The sequence below is a fragment of the Ambystoma mexicanum genome, chromosome 1p, assembly GCF_040938575.1.
Source record: "Ambystoma mexicanum isolate Mex_15411 chromosome 1p, UKY_AmexF1_1, whole genome shotgun sequence".
Classification (NCBI taxonomy): domain Eukaryota; kingdom Metazoa; phylum Chordata; class Amphibia; order Caudata; family Ambystomatidae; genus Ambystoma; species Ambystoma mexicanum.
The window spans coordinates 1,197,020,934-1,197,034,634 of NC_090921.1; positions in this window are offsets into that span (position 1 = coordinate 1,197,020,934).

Sequence of the window (13,701 nt, forward strand, 5' to 3'; positions counted from 1 at the left end):
ACAATCGTGCTTAAAGTAGTGACGGCATAAGCAGCCGTGGATGTACCATCCGGAATTTTAAAACAAGAGCCATCACAAAATAGCTCTCCTTGTGGGCTATTCAAAGGCGTGTCTTTCAGATCAATTCTAACTTTAGTCTCTTGTTCTGTCGCATAAAGGCAATCGTGTGACGTTTCGTCACCATCAACAGTATCTTGCGGGACAGGTAAAAGTTCAGCCGGATTTAATACACAACACCTCTGAATTTGAATGTGGGGAGCAAACGAGATCAATTCGTATCTTGTCAATCGTGCGGAAGTGAGGTGTTGCGTTTGAGTTCTATTCAATAAAATATCTACAGAGTGAGGTACCATTACGCTCAACGCATGACCCAGGACCATTCCCTCACTCTGTTTTACAGACGCAGCAGCAGCAGCGACAGCTCTCAAACCTCTCGGCAAAGCGCATGCAACAGCATCAAGGGCGGATGAGAAATAGCCGCAAGGCCTATTCTTCCCTCCATGTTCCTGCGTTAACACAGCCAAAGCACATCCATCACATTCATGCACATACAACACAAAGGCCTTTCCATAATTTGGATTTCCTAAAACCAGCGCCGAACACAGTACGGTTTTGAGCAAGTCAAATGCTGTCTAGTGTTCCAAAGTCCATTGAAAATGCCAAAGAAATGCCATTCTTTGTCAAAGCCAGCATTGGTTTAATCGTTAACGAAAAGTTAGGGATCCACATTCTACAGTAAGAAGCCATACCTATCAGGGCTCTAACTTCCTTCTGCGTATTTGGGACAGACATGCCAGAAATAGTTTTTATTCGTTCAGGTGTCAACCGTCTTCCCTCCTTTGACAGGAGATAGCCTAAATAGGCGACCTCCTGACAACAATATTGGAATTTTTTGAGTGAAGCTTTGTGGCCATGTTTTGCTAGATGTCAAAGCAACAAAATAGTGCCTTCTTTACAGGCACTCTCAGAATCAGCAGCCAAGAGGAGATCATCTACATACTGTAGTAACGTGCAAGTAGTAGGCAACTCGAGAGTGTCGAGCTGCTCTTTTAATGCCCTACTATAAATACTTGGACTCTCAGTGTACCCTTGTGGTGCACAAGTGAATGTGAATGAGCATCCACCTATGGTAAACGCGAACAAATACCTACTATCCTTGTGTATGGGAATACTGAAAATAGTGAGTGGCAGAAGCCGGAATCATGGTTAGTATCGTTGTAACATCAGGTACAATAGGGAATTGAGGAGCCACAATTTTGTTAATAGCATGTAAATCAATTATAAACCGAAAGGGAATCACATTATCACCTTTCTTGTATACTGGCAAAATCGGGCTGTTACACAAACTACCTGTAATTTCCTCAATTACTCCATGATGTGCAAAATCAGAGACTATACATTTCAAAGCCTGTTCGCCTTCAACTGAGATCTTATATTGTGGAATGCGAGGCAATTTAACTCCATGTTTCAGAATAATTCTAACAGGTTCAATTTGAAGAATGCCAACATCATTATCATCAATTGCCCATAAGCATTCCGGAATATTACTGAATTCTGGCGGTAAAGGTCAAGTCAAAAACTGAGAGGCGAGTGATTGCTGAGGTGAAATTGTTAACCGAACTCCGTCCGGAGAACAATGTATTACTGCATGCAATTCCTTCAACAAATTTAACCCCAGCAAATTCTCCCCACAGTTTGTGCTAAGTAGAAATGGACACTGCTCCGTGAAGGGACCCAGTGTTATTGGTACCGGCAAAGAGACCGGACAAACTACAGGTGTGCCTGAAAACCCTATGGAAACGTTGGACTGCCCTGGCAGGGGAATATTTGGAACCTGTGAATGGTCAATGGAACATTTCTGTGCTCCCGTATCTACTAAAAATAGATGCTTCCTATTTCCCACCGTCATCTCAACGTAGGGGCCTTTCTGATGAACGGGAATAGGCGTCGGTTTCAAATCCTGCTTCGGGCAATCCTAGCGAAACAGAATATCGTCAAAAGGAAGCACTCCAGAGAGGTATGCGGCAGAAGGGTGATCAAAAATATTTCTATTATCCACATTCGAAAATTGCTTATCCTGTGAAGGAGGTTGCTGTGATTCTGGTGCAAACTGACCTCTGCCAGGGCCCCCTGCACCTGGGCGACCTCTGGATCGTCTACCCATGTTCCCAAATGACCTTTGCTGCAAGTTTGGACATTGTGCGCGTCAGTGACCTTCCTGTCGAAAATAGGCACACTGGTTAATGGTTACCGGAGCCAGGGGCGTACTTCCCTGTGGAATGTACTGACCTCTAAATTGGTTACCCCTCTAGGGGTACAACAATCTGTTGTAATAGGACTTTTGTTTTCAGGTCACCCTTTTTTTTCTCAAGTTTTTCCTTTTCATTATTCACACAGGTTTCATAGTACTGAGCTATGTGCAGTACTTCTGATTGAGACTTCGCCTGCCAAGCGCTTTCGGAAGACATAATCTGTAACTGGATGTCAGGCAGCAATCCACGTACAAATTTGTTGACAAACAGCCTTTTCCCTGACTCTGTGCATAAGTCTTGTCCACTGAAATCTGAAAATACCTGTTCAAACCGATTGAAGAAATCGGTAGCACCCTCAGACTTTTCTTGGACACAGACCGTAAGCTTGTCCCAAATAATTCTTTTTTCAGGAACTATAGTTTTTAATTTTAAAATAATCCTATCAGGCAAAGTTAATATCACTTGAGGCGGTCACTCCCCAGCTGGTCTTTCTCTGTCGAGCCTAACCATGTTATCCCATGTATCTCCTAACCCAGGTACATCATCTACAGTCCTAATCTGTTTCCACAAATCAACTGACAGGAGTATGGGAAATACTAAATCAATATCACTTAAGGTGAATACCGATGATTGTAAGACCGACTCTATTTCTTTATAGAACCCCGTCGGATTCTTCTTATATTGGGAATAGATTGCTTTATGGTGTTCACTTCCTGTCTTGAAAACGGGACGTGAACAAACTGTGATACGTAATGTGCAGGAATGTCCACCGCAAGTATTCCTCTTGCAGCATCGTCCGCAATCTCAACTTTTGGGACACATGTCAGAGGGACCTCTCTCATAGGCAACTGAGAAGTAGGTAGCTCCAAACACTTACTAAGCAACAGAGCCAAATCAAGCTCTAAGGCAGTCAAAGAAGTATCAATAGAAAAGGCTCTCTTATAAACACTCAACAATTCTGCTGGACAACAAATCTTTCTTTTTACACACTCATTCTGCAGGTATTCTACCATAACCTGTATCACTTTCTTTTGCATTTCTAACGTATACTGACCATATGTGTCATATACTTCATCTGGAGTTATCGACATATCCGAAATCCATCTTATCGCATCCTTTATACAAATTTGCGCTTCCTCACCTTTTAATTCACGGCGAGGAGAAAACCGTTTCTGCAAGAACATAGCGCCTAAACTATCACCAACTGCTTCTTCATTCCGTAACATCTGACGTATGAAAATCTTTTGAAGGGTACATTTTTTAATGCCTAATTGAAACGCTCTGTCCGTGTTCCTAACTGACTCCAATTGTTTATTTTGATCATATAACCGTGCCTTTTCGACACTTGTCATATGTCGACGCAAATGTTTCTCTCTATTCTTTTGTTGTTGCAAAACTTCTGTTTTCCAACTGTGCAATGTGTCAAATGCTGCAGGTCTAGCCTTTTTCTTTACCAATACAGACTCTAGATATTCTATATGAGGGATTTCAAAGCTACCATTGGTTGGCCACCGAAGATTAGAGTTATGTCTGGTCTGTCTGTGCCAAATGTCATTAAATGCTATACTACCAAAGCCTTTCTTACAGTACATAGTACATGCCGGCGACCCCTCCTGTGGTGCGGGATGGCTATCTTCCAAAGATTGTCTGTCGCTGCGGAATAATGCCCTAAAGCAGGCAGACAATTTCCCAGGCATATCAGAACTCTGGTGTTACCTGGTCAAATAATTGTGCTCGCGAGTACAATGCACCAAATTCAAATTGTCAGGGTTAAATTAAGAATCGGGTCATGATTCACCTGACCAAAGGACTGGGAGGCCCGATCGGATTACTAAGGACAATTCTATGGACCCACGTGTCTGGTGATTTCGGCAAATTTACCCAACTCGATATATGGACCCTCGTCAAGACGTCGTCTTGGGCTACAGCTCACCGTTCAGGGATTAGATCGTGCTGTTCTGTCGAGGAATTCACTTCTCGTCCAGAGGGGCCGTTTCTGTTGGCACCGTCCGATCCCGGTCCGATAGCCGAGCCAACCTGCAATGATACGAAGTCGATCTTGAGGGTCCCTATTTCGGCACCATCTGTGGAATCAGAAATTACAATATTAAGGCTTTTACACCATGCAAAGAGAAATACACCGACACAGGCTTGTAAAGATTCCCGGAATCTGTATTGCAATTCTGTACAGTTTACAAAACAAAGTACACAAATAGCTATTTGGCCGTCAATACATCACAGAGACCACCAGCAGGGTTCAATGTGAGCAGTGAACAGGAATTGCTAGCTGGACATCAGCGTATTTATACAGTTTTGTTATAACGATGTCCAGCCTCCTACAAGTTAATCATGTACTGGGCTAGGGTCGCGCCAGGTTCGTTCCTAATTTACATATCTCGTGCATGCGGTTTACTTTTTAATACATTGGCTAACAAACACTATTATTCTCTAGGTTTAACTTTACACTCTTTACACATTGCTTTAATACTGGTCAAACAGATGTTTCGCATGTCGTGTTTAGATAGCGTTATTGTTCTTGTATACTTGTAGGTTAACATCGCCGATTCAAGTAATCCCCTGATCCCGAGGTCAACAAAGGAAAAGGTCTACATGACCCTAACATGTAGCCTGCAGGCAGGTTGGACATTAACTTTCCTACAGAGGTTGAAGAGGTTAAAGCAAGAACAAGAGAACACAGGTCGGCCATTTTAGGCCACAGGGTGTCTTTGCACGATAAACTAAAATGGTGGCTTTAACCTGAAATGGAGGCTTGATTCACTTAAGGTCACAACCTTGCAATACGGATTTCCTCACAAAGCGACTGGGCATAGGCCAACATATACAATGAGGACGAAACAATATTATATCAGTTTTAACACAGGGGCATGTGAAATGGCTGTTTGAAACTATGTAGCATAGGTTACATTATTCAGTTCATTTTTAGGTGCTGCATTCGTAATAAGAATTTAAACATGCATGTAAAACTGTGTTTATATTTCTATAGGTTTTGCTGCAAGTCAGAGTGTATTTATTCTGCCAACTTTGTTGCAAAGTCAAGAGTGACAACAGGTAGAGCTCTGCACTTTATCACAGATAAAACCTGGTTTATATTGAATTTACAACATGGGCGCACATGTTATTCTGTGCAACTTGCATAGTTCTAGTTTATGATAAAGAACTATAATTTGAAAAGGTAATTTAGTCTCAGTGTATTTCTTCTGCATTCAGTCTCATTGATTTGACATGCATAGAGAGATAAACTTGCAGTAAGAAAAATCTCAAAGCAAAGTTAGCCACAGTAAATTGTTTTACTTTGAGAGGCTGAATGAATGTTTTGTATTTCATTTGCATGTTTAAAGTATTTTTGAGACACAGCCAAAAGGCCATGAGAGTGATATTGTAGATACAATATCACAGGAGAACATGAACTAATTATTCAGAGTGTACTGAATCCAGTATTTGTTTCAGTGACCCTGGTGAAATAATTATTAGGCAGTGTTTTGAAATTAGTCTCATCACTATAAAAAAAATATGTTTACAACAATATATTGCCAAGAGCTAAGAAAATACCACCATACCGAACATACTGCAAATTACCACAATATACTAAATATAACCAAAAAGATCTCCAACAAATTTGGTGCGGTGGCCGGGAAACTTTAAACTAATTACTGGGCATGGCCTTGCATCCTAAAGCATAACAATGGTGTGCACTCATTAATTTAATTAGTGCTGTGAGGTTGTGCAGTACCGTGTGCCTTTGGCAATAGTGCTGCTATGTCCCAGATTCAGGATGACTTTTCCAAATTGTCAGATAACCTGGAGGCAAAGTTTATGCCCATGCAAATTGGTCATCTGAAAATGTGATCATATTTTTTTTTTACTTGGCTGAATTGTTTTTATACAATTTTTGCAAGGAATGACTTAATGTTTATTTCAGTTTTAGGTTTTGTGTTCGTAGTATCTTGTAAAGTTCAAAGTGTAAAAAAGAAGATTGTCGATTATCAGTTAGCGCCCAGTGTCCAAGCCAATGTTCGGGAGGAATTGTCCTACTCCAATAACTGATTTTATACTTTGGCCACTCATCAGATGGTTCCACCAAACCTCCTCCTCTAGGATCCGTGCGTCCCTGAAGAGATGCCCCACGTGGATCCTTCTTTTTGATGACAATCCAGGACAGGAGAGGAGCAAATGTCTGATTGTTTCCACTGTGTCTTTCTGGTCACAGTACCTACAAGTATTTTGACTAGAGCTGCCTCTTATTGCCAGAACCTCATTAGTTTTTAGTAGGTTCCACCGTGCCCTCAAGAAAGTTGACCTCAGCTTCTTCTTTGGACATTTTACCAGGTATTCCATAGGTTCATTTATTTTTTGGGTGTTTATTGGCTTGTGGATGGTGATTTTGTTCTTAGCGGCAGTTTCTAAAGTTCTAATCCAGTCCAGTTCTTTCAACCTTCTTGCTGTTTTCATTGGATAATTCTCAGGTTCCGTCTCAGAGACTCTGATCTTTCTAAAAAACATCAGTTGCCTTTTCGAGACACCAGACTTAGTTCTCTCGTGATAGAAGCCACACGGGTGGAAGATGGCAAATTTAAGATTTTCCTCCAAAAGTACCCTTCGAGTTTTAGCCAGATGTTAGTGGGAATTGAGGGCCTGGCTCCCACTCCGTAGATGATTGAGGGTAGGACCTTGGCCTTGTAGAAGTTTATTCTCAGTGAGTAGCGGACACATTTTTTGTCTAGTATCAATGTGACAATATGGAAAAGCAGGATTACCACAGTGGTGGAAAGAGAGACATTTGAAGATATTTTCGATGAAGGAAGCATTGTGCAGGTGTGTCTCCTTAGGTTATTCCAAGCAATAGAATGCACAGAGGAGAAAGACTGCATTATCAGACTGCGCACAAAACTTTGGTTTCTGCTAGACAGATCCATAAAGATGCAAGGGAAAGACAGTGAAGTCATTAGCAAATTACAGCACAGCGTGGACAATGAATGTGATAAGGTGCAGCAATTTAAAGCAGCATTAAAGCAGAGGGAGGGAGACATGGAATTTCAAGCCAAATGTAGCGATCTTGCTACTCACTTGGCGCAGAGAGAGAAACAACTTCATGTGAGTGAGCAAGAATTGGCCCATTTAAACCCCATATTGGATAATATAAGGCAAGATTAAGATGTTGCAGTTTCCGAAATGCAAACCCTTCGAGAAGACGGTAGAGAGAAAGATAAAGAACTCCATGCAATGGAACAGAAGATATTTAAATTACTGGAAGAAAATGAAAAAAAGTGAAAGCACTTAATCATTCTCAGACACAAACCAGTGAATTGTAAGCAATAATCAATAAAGTCAGGGATGATAATTCTGCTCTTTGTCGTGAAGCAGAATAGCTTCATGGACAGGGCAAGAGCATGGAACAGCAAATATTTAATATCAAATCACAGGAAAAGTGACTGGGTAATACACTCACTGGAGCTGCACTCAATCACACCCTAGCCAAGGAAATGTAGTATACCAGCAGCTGTCTCCTTAGCCAGACCTGGTTATAACCCATCGGTAAGGTCTGAATCACCAGCAAATATTCATGCACGTTCTTGCCCACATGAGAATAGGACTGTGCCACAAAATGACACATACCAGAATGCACAATGTAATCCTATAACAATTGTGAAATCTATCAAAACTTTGATTTAACCATTCAAAAGGGAGGCAATTGTTACATGGAAGACCATTTAGAGACTGTTCATGACATATCCAAAGCCCTTCAGTTCCGTAGGGAACAATATACACAGTACTTTCACCGCACACTAGATGCAGCATCTGCTAGTATCATTCGTGCTCTCAATGAAAAGGAACATCTGTCACGGGCAGACTTTGAGAAGGAGTTTAGACACCAATTCCCACCTTACCAATCTATACAGGATGCCAGGAAAAGCAGAATGAGTCACCTCACCAGCTCTTTCAAAACTTAAAAAAGGGCATTTTCATGCTTTGACATGACCTTTAACCCTAACACTGTAGAATTTAAAACTGCATACTTTTATGGGCTCCAAAAGGAAATTGTGTCCCAGTTAATTTGTGAATTTTTGTCAGGGAAATACCCCTAGAATGGATAATAGAACAGGGGACCAAACTGTATGAAGTGATATTTGGTCAGAGAGAGGAGGGGCCTAAGAAAAAAAGAGGCAAAACCAAAGTTTAAGGAATCAACACCAGCGGTTTTGGAGGTAATATCTGTAAAGATGCTGCTAGAATCAACCCTAAATCAGGCAAAGAACAAAATGACACCTAATCAAAGGGGCGTGCCCCCACAGAGGACATCACCACAAACTCCTGTCTTCTAATCCATTGATCCCATTGATAGAAGCTCTTACATTACTCCTAGATATTTTGGTAGTTCTACGAGAGTGTTATTTTGCCACGATATGCAAGGCCTAAATAATCAAAATCAAATGTACAATGGCCCATAACAGGCACTAGGGGCCCAGAGTATATTTGACCACAATACCATGGTGTATGGCCACCAAGAAAGACCAAGATATGTGGATGGATTCATTAAAAATGGAAACCAGCATAGGCAACAGTTCCCACCAAATGAAAGAAAAAATATGAATTATGTCCCTCACCAATATAACCAGTCTACACCACTGGTCGACCATTGTCAAAGAATGGTCACTCCATGTTGTCTACCTCTGGGTGTCACATGAATTCAGAGCTAACAAAAATAGAAATCAATCTCCTGAAAGATACCAGAACAGGCCTAATCATGGTGAGTTTAATCATTACCGGCCCAGACACAAAGAGAGGAATTCAGAAACATGGACAGGTTTCAATGCTTAGATGCCCAAGTAAAAATATTGTCTGAACAGATAGGAAAATGATGTGCAGTGCAAAGGCAACAGCCAAGTGAAGGTGCAGAAGGACATAGGAGTGATCTTATGAGTAGCGACAACGAATGACTAGTTAATCACTTCTACACTGATGAAAATTCAAATGCCCATGAATTGCCCTTGAAGGAAAATACTGAATTGCTAGCTGATTTAAAAATGAGAAAACAAACAAATGAAAGAGACAGGGAATTTCAACACACACAAAAAGGGAGTGTGGTTCAATTTAGAGTTGAACCAGACCATTCAGGTGTGTGAAGATGAAAAACAGAAAGGGGAAAATGAACAAGAAAAAGCCAAAGAACAGAGAAGCAGATTTAAAAAATAATATCCAATGTGAAAGTGAAGCACAAAACGAAGAATTAGGATCAACAGATAGATTTTCCTTAGTTGATAATCAAAATATTGTTGATTCCCCCACATAAGAAACAATTGCCCAAAAGGTGGATGCAGGTCAGTCAGCTGAGGAATATTTCGAACTACGGATATTTCAAGGGACAGAAACGACAGGCTCTGCACAAAACACAGACACGTGTCACATGCCAGTTGCTGACATGCTATCTTGTGACATATGTGAAAAAAAAACAGCCAATAGTGTGAAATGTGGAAGTAAGTAGAGAGGACCCAGACACTGGGGAAGGCACAATGAGAAATGGGGTGTGAACATTAGTGCTCCCAAGTCAGAGGGGCAATCAGTGGCTACAATCCAAAGGGGTTCTGAGCCAGGAGAATAGACAAAGAAATTCAAAAAGAAGTGGACAAAAAGGAGGTAATTTCATATGCCCATTTGCCTAGCAAAGAGTAAAAAAGAGCTAAGAAATGTAAGTCCTAAAATTAGCAAAAATGTTTGATGTGTACTAGAAGAGTTTGAAGATAGGTGTTATGCTCCTATCACTATTGAAGATAAATGTAATGCATTTGTAATGATTGGCACAGGTGCTCAAGCAACCATAATATCAAAAGAAGTGGTGAAAAGTATCAATGAAGGGAGATCCACACAAAATTATGTAAAGGTGAGGCAAAATGAAGGCCCTGAGCACAATTTCAATGGGGAAGAAATACCTATCAAAGGTGTTACTGAGGTTGACATAAAGATAGGGAAGCATCGGATGAGACAGGAAGAATTGGTCACATTCATTAATTAAATTCCCTTTCTTATATGGATGAATTGCCTGAAGAGGTTATTGCCCCTTATTGATGGGGTAAATGTAGTATTGTGGTCCTTAGCTACAAAACCATTGCAACCCAAGAAAATGACCAAAAGCAACAGTGTAAAAGAATGCCACACCTTTGCTAAATCAAAAAAGTGCAGTGGAAGTATATCTATACAATGGTTGTGTGCCTAGTGTCATTGTCATTCTCATGTGTCAGGATGAAATGCGAGGAGAAAAAGAGAAACTGTCTTTGGAGATTTATTTGCATCCCATGAAAAACTGGCAAACAGAAATAGATGAAAACACATTGCATTTTTATCTAAATTAAGAAAAATGCAAACCAAATGCTACTGCTGAGTTAAATCAAGAAAGACACATCTCAGAAGTACGCCAGAGAGAAGGGCAGCCATGGATCCCGATCCATCTGAATGGGCATCCTGAAATGATTGAAGCTACTTTGTCGCTTGAACATGAAAGGAGTTTCATTAGTGAGAAGGTACTCTGGCAAATACTTGGCAGGGAGGAGAGCCCAAAGTTACAATAAAGAATCAACACATCTTTAGCCTAGATAACCCCTTGTTGGGGCAAAGAATTGAAAGAAGATACATGTTAAAGATTACAAATGGCTCTAAGAGTACTCATCTCAATGTGTTGATCGTGAGCGGGCGACAAAACATATTTTCTTTGGGAAATGACATCATGCACAGAATGTTTATGCATTAGACTTTTGTAAATCAAAAGCTCTGGTCCAGGTTAGGTGGAAGCGCATCTGAATTTGAAGACAAAAGACAAGCTCATCATTGTGCCCAAATGACGCCATGTGCAATTGAGCTTCGGGTGAAAAGGGATGTTCCTATTCCTGCATTTACCAGACAATTTACAGTAGCAATAAAATATAGGAAGGGACAACAGATAAAAAATTCTGATGCATATGTATGCCTAAATGAATCCATAAAGCAGCAAGAATTAGAATGCAAATATACACTGCTGATAGAGATTGGGGATGGACCCATTCAAATCCTGGTGGACAATAAAGGGTATCAAGACATTTGTTTGGAAGAGGATTCAGCATTTGGAATGGCAGCATTGAAATCTTGCTACACTGCTGATTTCAGTAACCCATTGATCAGGAATATCCTTGAAAGTATGTGACTGCACAGGGTGAATTACCAGAGTCATTGGCGTCAAAGCCTAAAGGAATCTTTAAAGTTCAGTCTGTGTGCCCTTATGAGACAGGTTAAATAGTATGCTGTTATCAGGATGATTGTATCCTATTCTAATTAACTGAATCTAAAAGAGAAAAACATCATATTGAAATGGAGGTCAATATTCCAAAATATTAGAGGATTTCCCAGAGTTTTCTAAAATGGTAGAGGAGTAGATTCTAGCTGCAGATGCTTGCACAAATGAAGAAGAAAAAGACCAATTGAGAAAATATTTATGGCGGTCAAACTGGTTTTTGCCAAAATGCCTATGACTTTGGGCTGACTGATCTATATGTTGCCACACTACCAGAGGGACATGGTACGGAACCAGTGTTTGTGCAACAATATAGGTTACCCATGGCATGTATGGAATCACTAGCTGAAATAATCAAACATTTTGAATCTAGCAGAATCATTAAGCCTATTCATAGTACATCAAATGTCCCTATATTAGGTGTGCTAAAACCCAATGGCCAATGGCGTTTGTGTGCAGATCCATGAGAATTGAATAAAAAGGTGGCCTCTTCCATTTATTGATCAGTGTCTTGAACAAGTTCATGGGTCCAAGGTGTTTATCACATTAGACCTTACAGCTGGATACTGGTTTGTGCCACTAGCTGAAGATATTCAAAATGTATTTGCATTTTCCTTTGACAAATCACAATATGCATGGTCACGGATCCCTTTTGGGTATGTCAATAATGGGAGTGAATTTGGGATATTGTTGAGCAAGGCAATCCCGGATGCAGCTGAAAGAGGGACAGTAGTCACTTCAATGAGATTAGACGTGTACTCAGTCAGCTACAGAAGGCTGGGGTAAAAGTACCTTTACAAAAAGCACAGTGGTGCAGAAAAAGGGTAAACTTCCTAGGTAATGAAGTGACAGAGCATGGGTTAAACCCACAAAGGAAAAAAGTGGAAGCAAATCATAAACTAAAGGATCCCACTACCTTGAAAAGTTTAAAGAGCTTGTTAGGAATATAAGGTTACAACAGAACATTTATTGAAATTATGCAGAGAATACACAACCTTTGACAAGATCACTGAAGCAGAGTGTACTCTGGAAATAGGAAAAGGAACAAAGTGAGGCAGTGGCCATGCTAAAAGGGTTCCAAACGAAAGCGCCATGTTTAGCATATTCAATGAAAAACCAAGATTGTTTTGTAGAAATAGTATTTACAGATCAATGCATGTCAGCAGTGTTATATCAAAAACATGATACAAATAATGAAACCATTTCATATGCTAGCAAAGCATTGTCACAGGTAGAAACCAAATTTAGTGAATGTGAAAAAGTGCTTCTGACCACTGTTTGTTGAAATAAATCACCAGTCACTGCAATATTTGCAAAGTAAGAGAATCAGATCAGGGAATTTTGCCCAATGAAGAATAACATCATGGACATTAGCACTTCAGGGATTTCCAGTAGAAGTGATATACGGACAACATAAAAAGAACCCAGTTGCTCAATGACTAGCAAAGATGCAAGATTGTGCAGCTGTCTGTGTGTCTGATAACACAGAGCTAGAGACACGTTTGAATGAATTTGAGCAATCCCCACACAAGGCTTTCAGTGAGGAAACATGTAAGGATTTACCAACTGTATATGTAGATGGATGTGCATACCATGTAGAAAATGATACTGAAAATGAGCTTCTAGGAGGAATAGGAAATATATGTTTTAAATGTGACAACATTCCAAGAGTAAGCATGAGGATAGGCCCCAAAAGCAGTCTTGTGGCAGAACTGGACGCTATTTATTAGGCAAAGCCGCAGCAGTAGAGAATAGACTCAAAGAAATAGTTCTAGTCACTGATTCCTATTGTGCGCAAAATAGTTTTGTGAAGTATTTACCTGGCTGGAAGGTAAAATGATGCTCACATATAACAAGAAGCCACTTAAACATGGCAAGATGATTAAGGCCATAGACAAACTTGTGTCAGAAAATGACCTGATAATCCATTGGAGGAAAATACGTGGTCATATGACAACACCAAGTGAGGACAAGGAAGGAAATGATAAGGCAGATCAATTAGCCAAAATTGGAGCTGTAACGGGGCAGTTATCTTCTCTTGTACACCTGATTGGTGAAATACAGGTAGATGTGATAACAAGCTTCAAAACTCTGAAAACAGTTGACAACCTGTGGCACAATGGATCATTGATACTCCATATGAAGACTTGATTAAATCGCAAAAGGAGGATC